Genomic DNA, 17723 nt, shown 5'->3' with positions numbered 1-17723 from the left:
AAACTGAGGGCTGATCCCGTCACCGTCACAGCTACTGTAGGAGACTGATTCAGAGTGTTTTGTTTTGTTTTGTTTTTGAGATGGAGTCTTGCTCTGTCCCCCAGGCTGGAGTGCGGTGGTGTGATCTCGGCTCGCTGCAGCCTCCGCCTCCTGGGTTCAAGTGATTCTCCTACCTCAGCCTCCCGAGTAGCTGGGATTACAGGCGCCCGCCACCTCGCCCAGCTAATTTTTGTACTTTCAGTTGAGACAGGGTTTCACTGTGTTGGCCCGGCTGGTCTCGAACTCCTGACCTCAGGTGATCCACCCGCCTTGGCCTTTCAGAGTGCTGGGATGACAGGCGGGAGCCACCACACTTGGCTGAGACGCATTCAGACTTTTAAAGTCCATTTCTCTACACCAGGGGAGCTCGTGCGATGCCGAGAGGATGCCTGGACCCCACTGTCTTTGAGCAGGACTGTGTGCAGGATGAAGGCAGCCTGGTGTAGGACGCACAGCCTGGTCTTGCGGAGACCTCACGAGGCCCTTTTCCCTTTCCTCCCCTGTGAGAAGCAAGGTCGTGCTAAGACAGTCCTTCGGGAGGTGCCTGGACAGGGCCCTGTTCTCTGCACACCCACCTGTTGGGGAGGATTCCAATTGCCTGTGCGAGTCGGGCTCTGTCCTGGCAGCTTGCTTCCTGTGTGTGTGGAGCTGCACACTGTCGCATTACGCAGACAAAGACCCCCGTGGTGGAGTTATGGGTGGGGCAAAAACACACCCTGCAGAGGGTGGGCCAGCCCAGCACCCACTCAGCCTGGCTGTTTGGAGTCTCCACCTGGGATTGCTGATGGCGTGTGACCCACTGCCTCAGAGTTGGCCCCAGCACCATGTTGCATTTGGTTACCCAGGCTACTTAACTGTCTTTAAAGAAAGTTAGTTGGAATCAAATCTGAGCTTGAATGCTCCTTTGTTCCCTTTTATTCCAACAATCATCTTAAAACCTCTCCTTTTAGTTCTAAGTTCATTTTCCACCTATTTCTGTTTGCTGTGGGTGGCTTATCTGTTGCCAGGCACTTGGCCATCAGGGATCCAGGAGACAGAATCGCAGCCCCGCCTTCATGAGCCGGTGACCCCAGGACAGCGTGGGCAGGGGGCATGTGGGGCCCAGAGGATTGGCACCCTTGCCCCGTCTCACTCATGGTGCCCAAGGTGAGTCCTGCTGCTCAGCTCGCAGGGGGCTGGATGCGGAGTGTGACGCGGGGCGAGGGGCCAGTGTGGTGCTGGGTGCAAGGAGAGGTGCCTGGGGAGTTGAACTGTGCGCGGCAAGGCTGGAAGCAGTGCCTGGGCCAGTGCCTCGCTGCCCTGTGGCCGCCGCCGCTGGTTCTTGCTTTAGAACTGCTGCCTTGGCAGCTTTCACTTCTCATGTAGGCGAGTCCCAAGCTAATATTTATCCTCCAAAGTATCTTAACAATGCTAGAGTGCTGAGTATTTGGGGGGTACTTTATTAATCTTTGAAAGAGTTATTGTTACATTGATAAACTGAGGCACTGTTTACAATAGCCAGATTGTGTTTGGACTTGCAGCCTTTAATTCTGCAGTTAGTTTTTGTTTGCAGATGGAATTGTTTTGGCTGTTCTTGTAAAGACTCCTTTGTTCGTGTGGGTTTTGTTTGTTGCTGGCCAGCACAGGGCGTGTGCCAGGGAGGGCAGCCTGGCCAGGGAGGGGTGCGCAATGCGGTCAGGTGTTTCCACTGCGTGATTGGCAGGCTTCTTGGGAATGCGGAATTGTGTACTCGAAGCCCCCAACTTTTTATGAATTGTCGGTTTACAACTGAAGGCATCTCCTTCCAGAGGGAAAGCTGGCCTCCGTCATCAAAGACTTGCAACATATGTAAAAGAGCAAGTGGCAGATGTAAGAATGGGGTAGAGGGCGTTGAGGTGTGGTCCGCAGGATTTCAGGTGTAAAGGAAAGTTACACTGATAGCCAGCTTGCTCCTTCAAACAGTCAGCTAAGAGTCTGTCCTGCGGATGGCACTTTTCAGTAAAGCCAGACTTGTCCTGGCTCCCCTCCAGAACTGTTTCCTTCACCTGGCAGCCATCCTGAGCTTCTGAGTAGGCGGATGGGAGGCAAGGAAAGGGCGCTTGGCACAGTGGGGACGCAGCCAGGGCCCCGAGGCCACAGGGGCTCCCATGAGCATCGGCCCTTCCTTCCCAGGCTGCGTGGGGAAAGGAGGCGAGAGGAGAACCAGCAGAACCTGGAGGTGGGTTCCAGAGAATGTGGGAGCCGTCACAGAGGTGGGGATTGTGGGGTGAAGGCTGGAGCTGGAAGGTCTGGAAGCCAGACCCAGCAGAGCCTGTGGAGAGAAACTGTGCCCACAGGCTGGAGGCCAGAGTGGGGGCTGGGGCCTGGCTGATCTGACCTTGAAGGGGACAGAGCAGGCTGAGGTGGGCTGTCCTGGAGGCTGGAGCCCTGGGACCCAGCAGCCTGGCCGTGAAATGTGCCTGGGGGCAGCAGGGACAGAGCCCGGGGCAGAGGATGCCCCCAGCAGGTCTGAGCAGCCCCGCTGCGCCCTGCAGTGCCGCCCACTCGCTTGCGGGTGCTTCTGTGCCCTGTTGAGACGTTAGCAAGGAGCCCGGCTTCCTCTCTGATCAGCTGACTGCATTGCATTTTCCTGCTCACTCGTGGTTCCTTTATTTCCCCCACCTGCTCACCTGCACTGCCCCTGGGGGCTGTGGTCAGCAATCAGCTGCTGGTGGCCAGGGGGCGGAGGCCTGTCTGTCCTTCGGCTGGCCGCCAGCCCGCCCCACCTCCACCACAGGTGCTCACCCCCATCTCGCCAGTGTCCTCGTGGGTTTCACAGGCCAAGGAGTCCCTGTTGGCTCAGTTGTTTGGGTTGCACTGAGATCCCTTTGGGGAAACCCACTGTCTCGCGAGTGTGGCCTCAGCCCAGGCTCCCCATGTGCCGCGGGAGCTCAGTTCAGCTGCCTGGTGCTGGGGCCGTGGGGGGGCTGCTGCAGAGGCTGCTGAGGCAGGTGCAAAAGTGTAAGGGTGTGTCCTGGAACTATTCGCAGATGAGAAGTGAACTGTATTTAAAACAGTGACTTATAAGCCAGGCATGGATGGTGGCATGCATCTGTATTCCCAGCTGCTTGGGAGGCTGAGGCTGGAGGATTGATTGAGCCCAGAAGTTTGAGGTCAGCCATGAGCTATGATTGAGCACTACATTCCAGCCTGGACCACATGGTGAGACCTCATCTCTTAAAAAATTTTTTTTTGCACGTTGGGAGGCTGAGGCAGGCAGATCATGAGGTCAGGAGATTGAGACCATCCTGTCTAACACCGTGAAACCCCATCTCTACTAAAAAAGTACAAAAAAATTAGCCAGGCGTAGTGGCTGGCGGGCGCCTATAGTCCCAGCTACTGTGGAGGCTGAGGCAGAAGAATGGCGTGAACCCGGGAGGCGGAGCTTGCAGTGAGCGATCATGCCACTGCACTCCAGCCTGGGCAGCAGAACAAGACTGTGTTTCAAAAAAAAAAAAAAAGTTTAAAGATAACACAATTTAAAGACTTTTTTTTCTTTTTTTAAGTAAAAGGATTGACTTTTTGGTGAACTAACAGTATAATCTAAAACATCTAAAATACATTAATCGTGTTTATTTTAGCACATGTGGTATCTGTGATAAGCTTTCAGGTCTCACTGTCATTTGAAGTTCACATAAAGTAAATGCGGTTTATTGATGAATTTGAGGACTCCATTGTGACCAAAGTAGCTTGGCTTAATTATTTTTCTAGGTTTAAACACTGTTAAGTGTCAGCTTCATGAACCTTCGTCCAGCGCTTAGCAAGGTTTTAATATTCGGGCAGGGATCAGTTGACATTTCTGAAATTGGTCTTGTTGGTAGCCCATGATGGTCCTTTCATTCCAGTCCTCGCCGGACCGGAAACCGCCTCGTGTCCCCAGATGAGGAGGATTCTGATGAAGTTCACCAGTGTCACAGGATGCAGACAAAACGATGTGTGTCCACGTGTGGCCAGCGTGTGTGGCTTTGCATTGCCCATTGCTGTTGTGGCGCACCCGTCTGTAGAAGGCGGCGCAGGCTCCTCACCCCTGTGCTGGGCATCCTTCAGAGCCTGGCTAGCAGGTGTCCGAGGGCTCTGCCTGCCTTCCCTTGCTGCTGGGAGCTTGCTGGAGGTGACGTCCTATGCTGGCTCGCAGGAGGCCATCCAATCCTGGAGGGCAGTGCTTAGGCTGGGGGGACGTCAGCACCTAGGAATTAATGAGTTGGAAAGGTGCCCGTTGATGTATTCAGCTGAGGAGCCCACGTGAGGCGTTTGGCCGTGGGAGTCCAGCGCTGTCTAGGCCTCAGGCAGGGAGGATGCTGTAAACTACTCAGACAAGAAGTAGAGCTTCCGAGCCCGTGTGGGCCTGTGGCGGGCCATGTCCTGTGGTCTCCTTCAGCCTGGAAAGAAGGGAAAAGAGCAGTGTACTCCTTTCTCCCTGGTAGGCTCAGTGCCTTGTAGTCGGGGCTGACTCATGGATGCCTGTGAGTGCAGTGCTGTGCAGAGGCGTGGGCGACACTGGGGCAGAGTCCTAGTGAAATCCCCACCAAGGATCCTGGAGGAATGAATAGCACCCGGGTTTCAAGAACATTTGGGAGGAACCTGCTGTTTTCCTGGGTAGGGTTATGGACCTGCCCCTTTCATGCTGATGCCAGATCGGGGAAGGCTTCCCCAGATTGGGGAAGGCTCTGTAGTGTTTCTGTACCAAATAGCTGAACCCACCAGCACCTCAGTGCAGTCAGCTTTTCAGACTCACTCTCCCTGCTGAGCTCCAGGAGCTGCTCACATCGCAAGCCTCTGTTGGAATGTCTAGGCCATCTGAGATTCAGTAAGTCATCTTAAAACACTCCTGAATGTCCTATCATGTATCCAGACTTGTGTGATGTTGGACAGGGAACCAGAGAATCTGTTTTTAAAGGTAATTTATTGTTTGTTTGTTTGTTTTAATTAAAAGTAAATTTGGCCAGGCGAGGTGGCTAACACTTGTAATCCCAGCGATTTGCGAGGCTGAGGAGGGAGGATCGATCACTTAAGCCCAGGAATTCAAGACCAGCCTGGGCAGCATAGTGAGATCCCATCTCAAACAATCAGCTAGGTGTGGTGGCACGTACCTGTAGTCCCAGCTTCTTGGGAGACTGAAGTGGGAGGATTGCCTGAGCCCAGAAGGTGGAGGCTGCGGTGAGCCGTGATTGAGCCACTGCACTCCAGCCTGGGTGACAGAGCAAGACGCCGTCTCAAAAGAAAAAAAACAAGTAAAGTTTAGGTGCTGTAGGAGCAGAAAGACTCTATGAAACATGCAGAAATAACACCTTTTTATCTGCATCCGTACCTTTCTAAAGAACTCATTGTGATTATAATGTACACTTGATTTATAACCTGCTTAAACTTAATAGTGGGTGAGTATATTTGCATGTCAACAAATTGTCGTTCATCATGATTTTTATGTGGATATGCCATACTTTATTTTACCAATCTTTTTTGGACATTTAAGGTGTAGTAAGCATTGCTCTGTAGTGTTTTGTGTTTTTTTTTTGTTTTGTTTTGTTTTGTTTTTTTTGAGACGGGGTCTCACTGTATTGTCCAGGCTAGAGCACGTCACCTATTCAGAGGTGGAGTCATGGTTCACTGCAGCCCCGAATTCCAGGGCTCTAGTGATCCTCCTGCTTCAGCCACCGGAATAGCTGGGACCACAGGAGCATGCCACCAGGCCTGGCTTCCTGTGGCTTTGAAAGGGTGAAATTTTGGGATCAAAAGTTGTACTCATTTTAAGGTTTTTGATACGTATTAACTAAGACTCCAATTTTAAGAAGTCATTTTGTTGACTTCGGGACTGTTCCAATTAATTCCATAGGTGATACTGTTTATCTTGAACATGGCTGCTGTCCATAATCCCAAGAAAATGCTTGGTTCTGAACAGCTGACTTTTCCAGATAAACAAGGGGCTACTCACTGAACTCTAGACTGACGTTCCTCATCACAGAAAATGGGGGACCACGAGGTTATGGGACGACTCCTGTCTCGTAGAGGAGGGGAGATGTTCCGTGGGTTTTTAGTCGAAGCCCCAATGTGGTTGGGGGATTTCAGAGCTGGCTCTCGCTGACACCACCTCCTCTAGACTTGTCCAGCCACTTCCCTGCATGGAGACAGGAAAGCACGAAGAGGAAGTGACCATTCTGCCCTCTCTTCTGTCTCCCATCTGCAGTGGCTCTCTGAACTGGAATGCCCCTGAGGCCCCCTTTTCCTTGTGGTGAACCCCTATTGTGAGTTTACACAAGGGGTCCACGAGAAAGTAGAAGGGTTTTGCAAAGGGCCGCAGAGCATCATGAGATACCCTGTTGAAAGTGTCGTCTTTAGCCCATGTTTTTAGTGGCTCAGCCGTGCCATGCCATCCAGTAAGTGGTAGAAGTGACCCATTCTGTCCCTCGAGGTGGCTGACCTTCAGCCTTACTTCCAGGCAGAACCCCTGGTATTGAGGAGAGTGAAGGGGAGAGGGTCCCATGGTGGTTTTGGTGTTTTCTTGGTCTTAGAAAGTAGGAATAAATCTAGCCCCAGGCCAAGGCCATATGTAAGCTTTCGTCGTTCACCCATACTTTACTTTTTTTTCTTTTTTTGATCCCGGGTTTGAGCGATTCTCCTGCCTCGGCCTCCCAAGTACCGGGGATTGCAGGCTCCCGCTACCGCGCTTGGCTAACTTTTGTATTTTTAACAGAGACTGAGTTTTACCATGTTGGCCAGGCTGGTCTTGAACTCCTGACCTTGGGTGATCCACCCACCTCGGCCTCCCAAAGTGCTGGGATTACAGGCGTGAAATACCACACCCGGCCCAAGCTGTACTTTTTTTTTTTTTTTTTTTTTTTTTTGAGACGGAGTCTCGCTCTGTCGCCCAGGCTAGAGTGCAGTGGCATGATCTTGGCTCACTGCAAACTACGCCTCCCGGGTTCATGCCATTCTCCTGCCTCAGCCTCCTGAGTAGCTGGGACTATAGGCGCCCACCACCATACCCAGCTAATTTTTTGTATTTTTAGTAGAGACGAGGTTTCACCGTGTTAGCCAGAATGGTCTCCATCTCCTGACCTCGTGATCCGCCCGCCTCAGCCTCCAAAAGTGCTGGGATTACAGGTGTGAGCCACCGTGCCTGGCTCAAACTTTACATTTTTAAAAAACGAGCTTTGACTTTAACATTTCCGAAATATCCATCATACTTCCCTTCAAACACACGGACGTTGTGTGTCCTGAGTGCATACCATAATTGAAAGAGCTCTGTATCATTGGACAGTTAGCTGTTTCCAGTTTTCACTTTTGTAGCACTATATTCACTAATTTTCTGCTTGCGGATAAGTTCAGGACCTGGAAACCACTTTGATTTGACTTGATTTTACATGGAAGTACCATCAAAAGGTCTAATTCCATCTTGGCAGTCATTAGTGGTATCCCTAAATTGTGCCCTGTCTGTGAGGTCAGTTCTTGATTATATGTGTGTGATGTGAGGGTTTCTGCTTCCATGTTTTGATACCATTTAGCTGCTTTGCCTGCTGTCAGGAACACGCGACCTGCCTCTCCCACGCTGCGGGTGACCGGCTGAGTTTATTTGTACCTGGGTTTGCTCCTAAAGTAACAGAGACTCAGAGGAGACCTAGTTTATCCTAGGACTTACGGGCATTTCAGGTCGACACTGGCGCCTGATTTTCCTGAGTTCCCAGCTGAGATTTCAGGGGCTGCGCAGGCTAGAAGCATGCCGCCGTTTCCATGGCAGCCAAAGCGTCCTTCGGACCTTGGCGCACACACCAGGTCAGTGCTTGAGCATTTGGGAAGAAGGGCACACCCCTCATTGCCTCTTAATTAAAAATCCAAAAACCTAGTCAGCTGATTGTGCAAATCAAGGAGACTATATATAGTTAAGAAGGGAGATGAGCAAAACTTTGTTCAGAAGCTCAGTGGTGCAGGGAATATTTTCTTTTGGGGGCAGCGTGTCCTTGTTTTCATGTGATTCCCTCTTAAATGAGCTTTTCTCGCGTGTTTGCTACGTGTCAGACACTGCATCTTCTTCCTGTTGATATTTAGGTAACAGTTTGTTTTAGTAGAAGATGAAGAGGGATTCTGTTTAAAAAGGTGTCTTATTTCAAATCGTAACAGCTTAACCCTTAAAATTTGGAAAGTGGAGTAGTAATTTGATTCGATGCAGTATTAAGGAGTATTTACTATCTGTAAATTGTCACTAGCCTTTGCCTGTTTACACTGTTGTTTACTTTCCGTCTGGTGTTGTGGAGGGAAGGGGGAAAGCTTGGGGTCGTGTTGGAACTCAGCTCCAGGGAGCCCTGGCGGGGAGGCTGTTTGACCGACGTGCCTAGGACACCACCACTGAGGGGCAGCGGGCAGAGGATATAGCAGGAGTGGCGTTGAGGGCCTGAGGCTTGCAGGGGCCATGTGGCAAGGGCCCTGTGGTTGGGCTGGGCTGGCAGGCTCTCCGGAAGGGATTGGGGAGCCAGGTGGGACCCCGTGAGATGAGGAATGGCTGGTCTGACTCGGTGTTGTAAGAGACCACCCTGTTCACAGTATTGAGAGCGGGCACTGAGAGTAAGGGTGGAAGCTGTGAAACCAGTCATGACTCTCCTGTGGTAGCCCGGGCGGGAGATGCACTGGCGTGGAAGTGGAGGAAATGGTAGGAGGGGAGGTTCTGGGTGCACTGGGAGGCTGAGCCCGGTCTGTGAGATCAGCCGTAGCACGTGAGCTGGTAAACACCTCACACATTACTTTCTGTTCAGATTTTGGCTTTAGTGTATTTTGGGGACTGTCCTGACCTGCGTCAGTAGGCTTCATAATCATGATTGTATGAATTTCTGATTAGAATATGGCAACCAAGAAGACTGCATTTCCTGTCTTTATATAGTTCTTGAAGATCAGGAAGGTCAATGAAAATGAAAATTTTTGAGACCCTTTCAGCTCAGCCTACGTGTTGGGTGCACACGTGAGTGCATGTGTGTGTACGCAGGTGTGTGTTGCACACGCAGCTGTGAGTGCATGTGCGCAGGTGTGTGTTGCGCACGTGGGTGTGAGTGCATGTGTGTACGCAGGTGTGTTGCGTGCACACGTGTGTGAGTGCATCTGTGCGGTGTGTTGCACGTTTTGTGTGCATGTGTGTACACAGGTGTGTTGCATGCACACGTGTGTGAGTGCATGTGTGTGCAGGTGTGTGGCACACGTGGGTGTGCATGCATGTGTGTACGCAGGTGTGTTGCGTGCACACGTGTGTGAGTGCATGTGTGCACGCAGGTGTGTTGCACACACGGGTGTGAGTGCATGTGTGTACACAGGTGTGTTGCACACACGGGTGTGAGTGCGTGTGTACATAGATGTGTGTTGCATGCACGGGTGAGAGTGCATGTGTGTATGCAGGTGTGTGTTGCATGCACACGTGTGTGTGCATGTGTGTGTGTGTGTACACAGGTGTGTGTGGCACATGGTGGGAGTACATGTGTATGCAGGTGTGTGTTGCGTGCACGGGTGTGTAATTGCAGGTGTGTGTACACAGGTATGTGTTGCACATGCGGATGTGAGTGCATGTGTGTGTACAGGTGTGTGTTGCACACGCGGGTATGATTGCATGTGTGTGCACAGGTGTGTGTTGCACACGCAAGTGTGAGTGCATGTGTGTACACGCAGGTGTGTGTTGCGTGCATGTGAGTGCATGTGTCTATGCAAGTGTGTTGCACATGCAGATGTGAGTGCATGTGTGTGCATGCAGGTGTGTGTTGCATGGACGTGTGTGAGTGCATGTGCGTGTGCAGGTGTGTGTTGCGTGCACACTTGTGTATATACACTCAGTGTCCTGTGCTCTGTCGGTGTTGGGGTGGTGTCAGGAAGAGTATTGGTGAACTGCGGCCTCCCCCCACACCCACGACCATATCAGCGAGCGTGGCTCCCCGCCAGTTGTTTAGGGGATAGAACAGTGTCTAGTGGAGAAAAACTGAGCTTCCCTGGCCCATTCTGAAATGGGGTCAGGAAGGGGATCGGGGGGGATTACCCTGCTGCCTGCTCCCACTGGATCCACCCACACAGCCTCTCGAGGTAGGGGCAGGCACCACGTTGTCCAGCTGTGTGTGGCCTTTCTGAATGACGTGGTTCTGGGGCATCTGAGCCAGTTGCCAGGCATGTGCCCTGCCTCACAGGTCCTGGGAGTTCCTGGTAGGATCCCACAGCTGTTGGTAAGTCTGAGGTTTGCCTTTGCAGATGGAAAAATGGCTTCCAGAATTGAGTGTGGTGCCAGCCAGTAGAGCCCAGGAGTTGTGAGGTGATGCTCTAGCCTGTGGGGCAGGGGCCTTGCCACCAGCGTCCTGCAGTTGGCTGTGACTTCACCAGCAGGAAGGTCATCTTCTCCAGGAAGTCTTTGGGCGCTCTTCTAGTGAGCTCAGTTGCCAGTGGATTTCTTAGCTATAATGTGTGGGGTTAGCCCCGTGTGCTGGGCTCCGGAGGGGTGCGAGCGTTCTGGCTCGTCAGTGACTACGAGAACAGCGTTATTGGTGTCAGAGCCTTTGTGGGAACAGCGCCGTTGTGGGTCCTTTACTCCGGCTTGGCGTTAGCACGCAAGATGCTCGTTTTCAGGTCCTTCTGAGTCCTTGTCTTGCCAGGCCATGCCCTCTGCCTGCCCCTGGGGTCAGGAGTCTTGCAGTGGCTGGGGAGACACAAGCACAAGACTGACTAGACAGGGAGATACGAGTTGGTTGAGCTGGTGCTGGGGCCGTGGGGACCCAGAGGGAGTCCACCTGTTATCACGGGGCCCAGGGAGCCCCGTGGGCCGGAGGAAGGGCCTTTTGGTATGTACAGTTTACTGTTAAGAAAGCAGGCCCAGCAGAGGGAAGTGAGCTTGCACCAGGCCTCCAGGAGGTCTGGGCGAGTCTGTGAAGTCACGCTGGCATCAGACACGGGACGGAGGCTCTGTCACCCAAGTTGGAGTGCAGCGATGCAATCTTGGCTCACTGTAGCCTCCACCTCCTTGTCTCAAGCGGTTCTCCCACCTTGGTCTCCTGAGTAGCTGGGACTACAGCTGTGTGCCACCAGACCTGGCTAATTTTTTTTTTTTTTTTTTTTTTTTTTTTTTTTTTTTTGGTAGAGATGGGGTTTTGCCGTGTTGCCTAGGCTGGTCTGGAACTCCTGAGCTCAGGCGATTCTCCTGCCTCAGCCTCCCAAAGTGTTGGGATTACAGGCGTGAGCTACTGCACCTCGCCTGTTTGTTTAATGCATGTATTTATGTAGAGATGGGTTCTTGCTATGTTGCCCAGGGTGGTCTTAAACTCCTGACTCCAAGCAATCCTCCTTCCTCAGCCTCCCAAAGTGCTGGGATTGTAGTGGTGAGCCACCACACCCTGGTCTTCTTTATTAATGGAGTAATTATGGGTTGGCCTGGTCTTCTTTATTAATGAGTGATTATGGGTTGGCCTGGTCTTCTTTATTAATGAGTGATTATGGGTTGGTCTGGTCTTCTGCCTTTCGCACTTAGGGATTTATTTCTTTTAAAGACCATCTGGTGCCTGCGCTGGGTGTGTGCTGGACCCAGAGGTAGTCCAAGCGCACTGTGCCCTCAGAGTCTGTGGGGCAGGAGGCAAGGTCTGCAAGCAGGCTTGAAAAGGGGCAGGGGTCTGGAGGAGGCGGGAGGAGCCAGGGCACGTGGGCCTTGGGCCAGGCCGCCCCGTATGGTCAGCAGAGAAGTATGGAGGAAGACATGCTCAGGGCATGGGCACTGGGCTGCTTCTGCTGTGGGGATGCTAGCCATAGACATGCTGTGGCCATACGGTGTCCACTCACTCCCGGGGGCCCTTCCAGATTTTCCTCGATTCAGTTTCTTTATGCTTAGGGTATTTTATAAAGACACACATACATATACACACGCACAAATGTATAGACACAGACATACACACAGACAGATATAGATCCAGAGATGCAGAGACAGACACACATGGACACACACATTCACATACCCACACAGACAACACACACAGACACACATACACATACCCACACAGACTTAACGCACACAGGCACACAGAGGCAGACACACAGACACACCCACACCCCCCCCGACACGGACACATAGGTATTGACACACAGACAAACCCACACATACACCCACACACACAGACACATAGGCAGACATCGACACACACACACACACCCCCCACATACACAGACACCTAGGCAGACATCGACACACAGACACACACACCCCCAACACATACAGACACATAGGCAGATGTCGACACACACACACACACACACACACACACCTGGCCTCTGCCCACTCCCCTGTGCTGCAGGAGGTTCACAGCACGGTCTGATTGAAAGGAGAGCAAAGAAGGATGTGTGGTCTGCTGTGCGTCCTTTTTGGTTTCTGAAGTGCCCTGACTTGTGGCACAAAACACACAAAGAGGGTTATCAGAAGATGTAAGGCACAATTAAGCTTTAGATCATTCATCTCTAGAGTGTTGGAGTGTTGTTCTAACTGGGATACTCTGAGGGTAAAAGGGGGGACATCGTAGCCGCCCCACCAGGGTGCCAGCACAGCCTGGAGCTGTTGCGTGAAGCAGAGCTCGTGATGTCCCCTCTGCAGCGTGTGACTCAGGAGTGGCCGCAGTGCAGACTCTTGGTCTCTGATCCAGTGAGTCTGGGGGGAGCCCCAGAACTTGCAGTTAGGGAAGCCCCTCGACACTGGTCCACATGAGGCGCCTAGTGTTTGGAGGACGCCAGATGTCACATGGCCTCATTAAAACTGGTATTAACTTTGTATTTCTTTAGCCCACGTGTCTTGGGCTAGAGGCTCCTTGTGTGATCAGAGGCCGCCAAGCTGGGTTTCTACGAGCGATGCATAGCACACCTGGAGATGGGCGCCTCCGCGATTGGGCATTTTCAGGTGCAAGCAGGTGGCACAGAAAGCTTCCCCAAGTGCACGGCGGTCAGCATGGATGCCCCTTAATTCCTTTCTCATGAAGGGTTTTGGTTTCTTCCTAACCCTGGACAACAGGGGATTATCAGGAGTTTTTGATTGCCTTGTTTATTTATGTAAATATAAGGACACAACATTGAAAATCAACAAATGTTACTTTCTAGAACAGTTTTAGGTTCACAACAAAATTGAGAGGAAGATAACGGATTTCCCATATGCCCCTGCCCCCACTCCCAGCCTCCCACAGTGTCCATGTCGCCGGCCAGAGTGGGACATTGATTACGGTGGATGAGCCTACAGTGGCACGTCTCTGTCACCTCAGTGCGGAGGTCATGTCAGGGTCTCCACTCTGGGCGCTGTAGCTCCAGTAGGTTGGCAAATGCATAGTGACATGTGTCTGCCATTAGAGTGCCATACAGAGTCGTTCCACTGCCCCAACACCCTCCTCGGCCTCTCTTCCTCCCCAGGCCCTGGTCACCGCTGCTCCTTTTACTGTGTCCTTAACTTTGCCTCTTCCAGAAAGTCAGCTGGTTGGAATCGTGCAGTTGGAGAAGCCGTTTCAGAGTGCCTTCTTTCCCTTAGAAATGCGCATTCAAGGTGCCCGCGCATCTTTTCATGCGTGGCTTCAGAGCTCATTTCCGTTTAGCGGTGAATGACATTCCATCGTCTGGATGTTCCACGGTTTATTCAGTCACCTGTGCAAGGACGTCTTGGGTGCTTCCTAGTTTTGGTGATGATGGATCAAGTGGCTGTCACATCTGAGCACAGGTTTTTGTGTGGACGTCAGTTCTCCACTCTGTTTGGTAAATACCAAGGAACTTGGTTGCTGGATGGCATGGTTGAAAGTTATGTTTGGTTTTGTGAAAAGTGGGCACAGTGTCTTTTGGAGTGGTTGTGGCAATTTACATTTCTGCCAGCAGTGAGTGAGCGTTCCTGCGCCACATCCTCTCCTGCGTTTGCTGTTGTCGGTGCTCCAAGCCTTGGCCGTTCTGATAGGCGTGTGGTGGCGCCGCAGCTGCAGCCGCTTGAGGACCTCGGGTGTGGAGCGTCTTTCCATGTGCTCATCTGCTGTCCAGGAACTTTGGACATACAGTCCATCTTTAAGTTGGGGGCTGTGCATACTTTGGTAATTGTTTGGTAGACTTGTTAATTTGGTTATATTCTTTTTTTTGGTCCATTCTCACTCAGACAACAAAAGAATTAGATTGTAAACTGAAAATATAAGAATGAATAGCGTTAATTAGATGGGAAGGGACACATCTTTGTCCCTTTGTATCATCTTTGGTGAGGTGTCTTCAGACTTTTTGCCATCTTTTCCCTCACATAGCAAAAGATCATTTATTGGCTCTTGTTCTTCCAGCTCTTTGCTTTGAAACTGAGCATACACTACTCTGTAAGCCTCAAAATCCAACACATCATGTGCATCATACTTTCTATAATGAGAATCCATCTCACACAGTGTAAAGCTACTGCACTGCCTCAAAACTGCAATTCCCCGGCACTGTCCGGCATCATCAAGTAGTCAGAACATTCTTGCCCGCACAGGGCTTCTGTGAACTCTGCAGACAAGCATGTGCACAGTCGCACGCTCACTGGTGAGCCTGCCTCCCTCCCACAGCATCTCCACTCCAGTGCATGAGCCTGGACTGTCGCACTGTATAACCATGCAGGCCCCTCGGGACGCAGCAGCAGGTGGTCTGCAGGCTTCCCAGAGCTGCTGCCCTGGCATCATTCCTGAAGGACAGCAGTGAAGCTGCTGAGGCCAAGGGAAGGCCAGAGTCCAAGGAAGGCTGTGGAAGTGTCACCAGCGTCTCCTGGCTTGTGGTGAATATGGCACTTGCTTTATGTGCACACCGATCTGGCCGTTCACAGGCAGGTCGCCTACCCCGTTCTGCCAGCCCCCACAGTTCAGGGGCCTGCCCACCGCTGTCCTGGGATTCCCTTGCTGCGTCGTGTTGCTTGACTACATGCCTACTCCGAGTCCAGTATAGCTCAAGACAGCTTGCCAGGCCAGGGTACCACAAATTGTGAGAAAATTAATATTTCATTTCCTTCATTCCAATATCTTAATGGTAGAGTGATGGCGAACATTTGTGGGAATATGGCACTTCAATATCTGGGCCCTCTTGTTAGGTCTGTTTTGGAAATTTCCGCCCTTCTAGCACACACTGCTGCCAGTCTGTACCACTCTGAATGCCCCACACTTCCCGCCCAGCCACGCATGTGCCAAATACACGGGGGGAGGAACTTGTAGAAGCGCTCATTTTCTTTTCGTTGAGTTTTAAGGACTCTTTGTATATTTTGGATGCCAGTCTTTTATCAGATAGTGTCTTTTGCAAATACTTCCACCCCATTTGTGGCTTGTCATCATCTCTTGACACACACTGGTTTTGTGTTGGAAGTCAGTGGGATTTCTCACAAGCTTTTCAGGAAATAGCCTTAGAAGCAGAATTGCCAATGCTGCTGTTAGTGTTCCTCTCCGTGGCCATCTGGAGAGGCAGGAAGACACGTGCCGGCCGTGACTGGGGGAACTGTATTGGTGAAGATTGAACGGGGCTATCGGAGGCTGATGGTAGTAGTGGGTTTGTCTGACTCTGGGTGCCCCTACTCGTGCCTGTTTCTAGGTGGTGGGTGCAGAAAACACACAGCTGTTTCATGAGCTGGCCCCCATCAGCACGTGCCGCCCCCAGGCCGTGCCGCACCCCACGGTATCAGGCCCATGCGTGCGTGTACATGCACTTCATGTGTAGGGGCTGTGAAAGGAGCAGCACACGTTTGTGGTCACCATGCGGACGTGTGTTGTCCGGACTCGCTAGACCACTTCTCGGGAAGCGTGGCTCATGGAATTCTCCTGTCGCTGTTGAACGCTGGGACTGTGCTGTAGATCTGAAAGTTTGACCCAAGCTTGAGGTGTGTGTCAGCAGCAACTCTCCAGTTACCTTTTTGGTGAAATGTAAGTTAACAGCCAGCTTTTCCACTCAGCAAATTGTAGGAAGTCATGTGTTTTGGCATCAGTTACCCTTAAATTAGAAACAGGACAATAGAGGAAGTTGTTGATTGGAACAATTGTAGTTTCGCTTGTCTGAGTGCATCTGCGAATCATAACAAAATTGTTGTCACCGATTGCCCCGACGATCGCTGGAGCAGGCTCCAGAGGGAAGCTTGCTTTTCTATGCTACGGAAAATCTGCCCGAAAAGTTGCACTGTTCTTTTGAACGTAAGATACCAGAACAGGTCACAACTTAACTTTTGAGCTTGTCTGCATTTAAAGCAGCTGAGGCGGCGGCGGCTCTCGGGGGTATAGGATTGCCTGTGCTCGGGGGAAGGAGGAGCGTGGCGTCATGCCTCGGTCAGGCGTTTTCAGCTCTGTACTAGAGAAGAATCATTTTCCTGTGTTCAGATAATGCTCTTGTGCTTATAGAAAACAATTTGCTTGCTCTGAGAAAGTGACCTCACGGCTGTAGTTTGCTGGGTGTTGGACTGGTTTTATGGTGTCTGATTGCCCCCGCTCAGTGTGAGAAACGCCCTGTGCTGGTGCCTGGCCCCTCCCTGCACACTCCTCCCTTCTCTTCTCAGAACTGCTTTCCTTTCATTTCTTGTGAGGCCCTAGAGATGAAGTGACTGGGGGAGGCCATGAAGGGAAGGGTTTCAAACTGCCTCAGAGGCTTCGTGTTCAAGAAATACGCACCACATAGGCCCTTGTTCCAATCCCAGTGAGGGCTGTGGGTGAGGAGGACCAGAGAGCCTCGAGGTGCCCACTGCTGTCTCTCAAGAAATGGACCATCACATCCGTACACATGTCCAGGAACTTTGGACATGCGTCCGCCTTAAGCCGAGGCCTGTGCATGCTTTGGTGATTGTTTGGTAGACTTGCTAATTTGGTTATATTCTTTTCTTGGTCCATTCTCGCGCAAACAACAAAAGAATTAGACTGTAAACTGGAAATGTAAGAATGAATGGCCTTAATTAGATGGGAAGGGGCACGGGCCTTTCCAGCATGATAGACGGGTTCCGTCTTGATAGGAATGTGTTGAAACTGTCTGAGTAGTACATTCTCACTGCATGTAAATTATACCTGACTTCATAAACAACACTTACCAGCTGTCATGATCTAGCCAGTTAGAGAACATAAGGGCAGAGGAAATCCCATTTGCAGTGACCATGACAAAGGTTAATTAGGAGAAAACGTGGAAAACCGTGGAAGGGCTGCTTTTAAGTTCTCCCCGAAGGTGCTAGGGTGGACGTGGACAGGTGCAGGAATGCTCTTGTTCTTGGAGAGAACAACTCAGCAGCCTGAGGATATCGGCTCCCCCCAGGCTAGTTTATAACATTAATGGAATCTCAATAAAAATACTAACAAAGACTTTTTTCCCAGAGCGAATCAGTCTGTTCTTAAAGTTCATAAAGTTCGTGTGCTCATGAAGTTCTTGGCAATAAACATGAGAGAATTACTAGGACAGCGCTGATGGGGAAGAAGCAGCAACATCAGGACCCTCCCCTCCCCCAGCGGAGGTCGAGATGTCCCGACAGCCTCTCTGCCTCCCGCAGCTAGGTAGACAGGCACACGGGTGGGACAGATTGCAGCCTTGAGAAACAGAGACGTCGACGTTTGGTATGTGACAAAAGAGCAGTCTCAGGGCTGGCAGTGGACTCTCAGATCAATCATACTGCGACACCCAGAGGGCCGCGGGGAGACGCGAAGCGGCTCCTAACTCACACCACACTCGAGCATGTGGATCTGAGGCCTCACGGG

The 17723-nt window shown here is 51.4% G+C and overlaps 1 protein-coding gene across 3 annotated transcripts in view; it reads left to right on the top strand.

Moving 5' to 3' along the window:
• The window catches only part of SLC45A4 (solute carrier family 45 member 4), a 93288-nt gene that overhangs the window by 26396 nt on the left and 49169 nt on the right, over nt 1-17723 (top strand). Inside the window, exon 1 of one of the 3 annotated variants that reach the window (XM_017895126.1) lies at nt 1756-2236. The exons of the other annotated variants lie outside the window; for them this stretch is intronic. The gene's annotated coding sequence lies outside the window, so the exon portion shown is untranslated. Of the gene's footprint in view, nt 1-1755; nt 2237-17723 lie in introns of those variants that run through there. 3 annotated transcript variants of the gene reach the window in all.

Source organism: Rhinopithecus bieti, unplaced genomic scaffold, assembly GCF_001698545.2.
Source record: "Rhinopithecus bieti isolate Rb0 unplaced genomic scaffold, ASM169854v2 scaffold_25940, whole genome shotgun sequence".
Lineage (NCBI taxonomy): Eukaryota > Metazoa > Chordata > Mammalia > Primates > Cercopithecidae > Rhinopithecus > Rhinopithecus bieti.
Note: the sequence above shows the minus strand (reverse complement) of the source record. Positions and strands in the feature narration are given on the sequence as shown.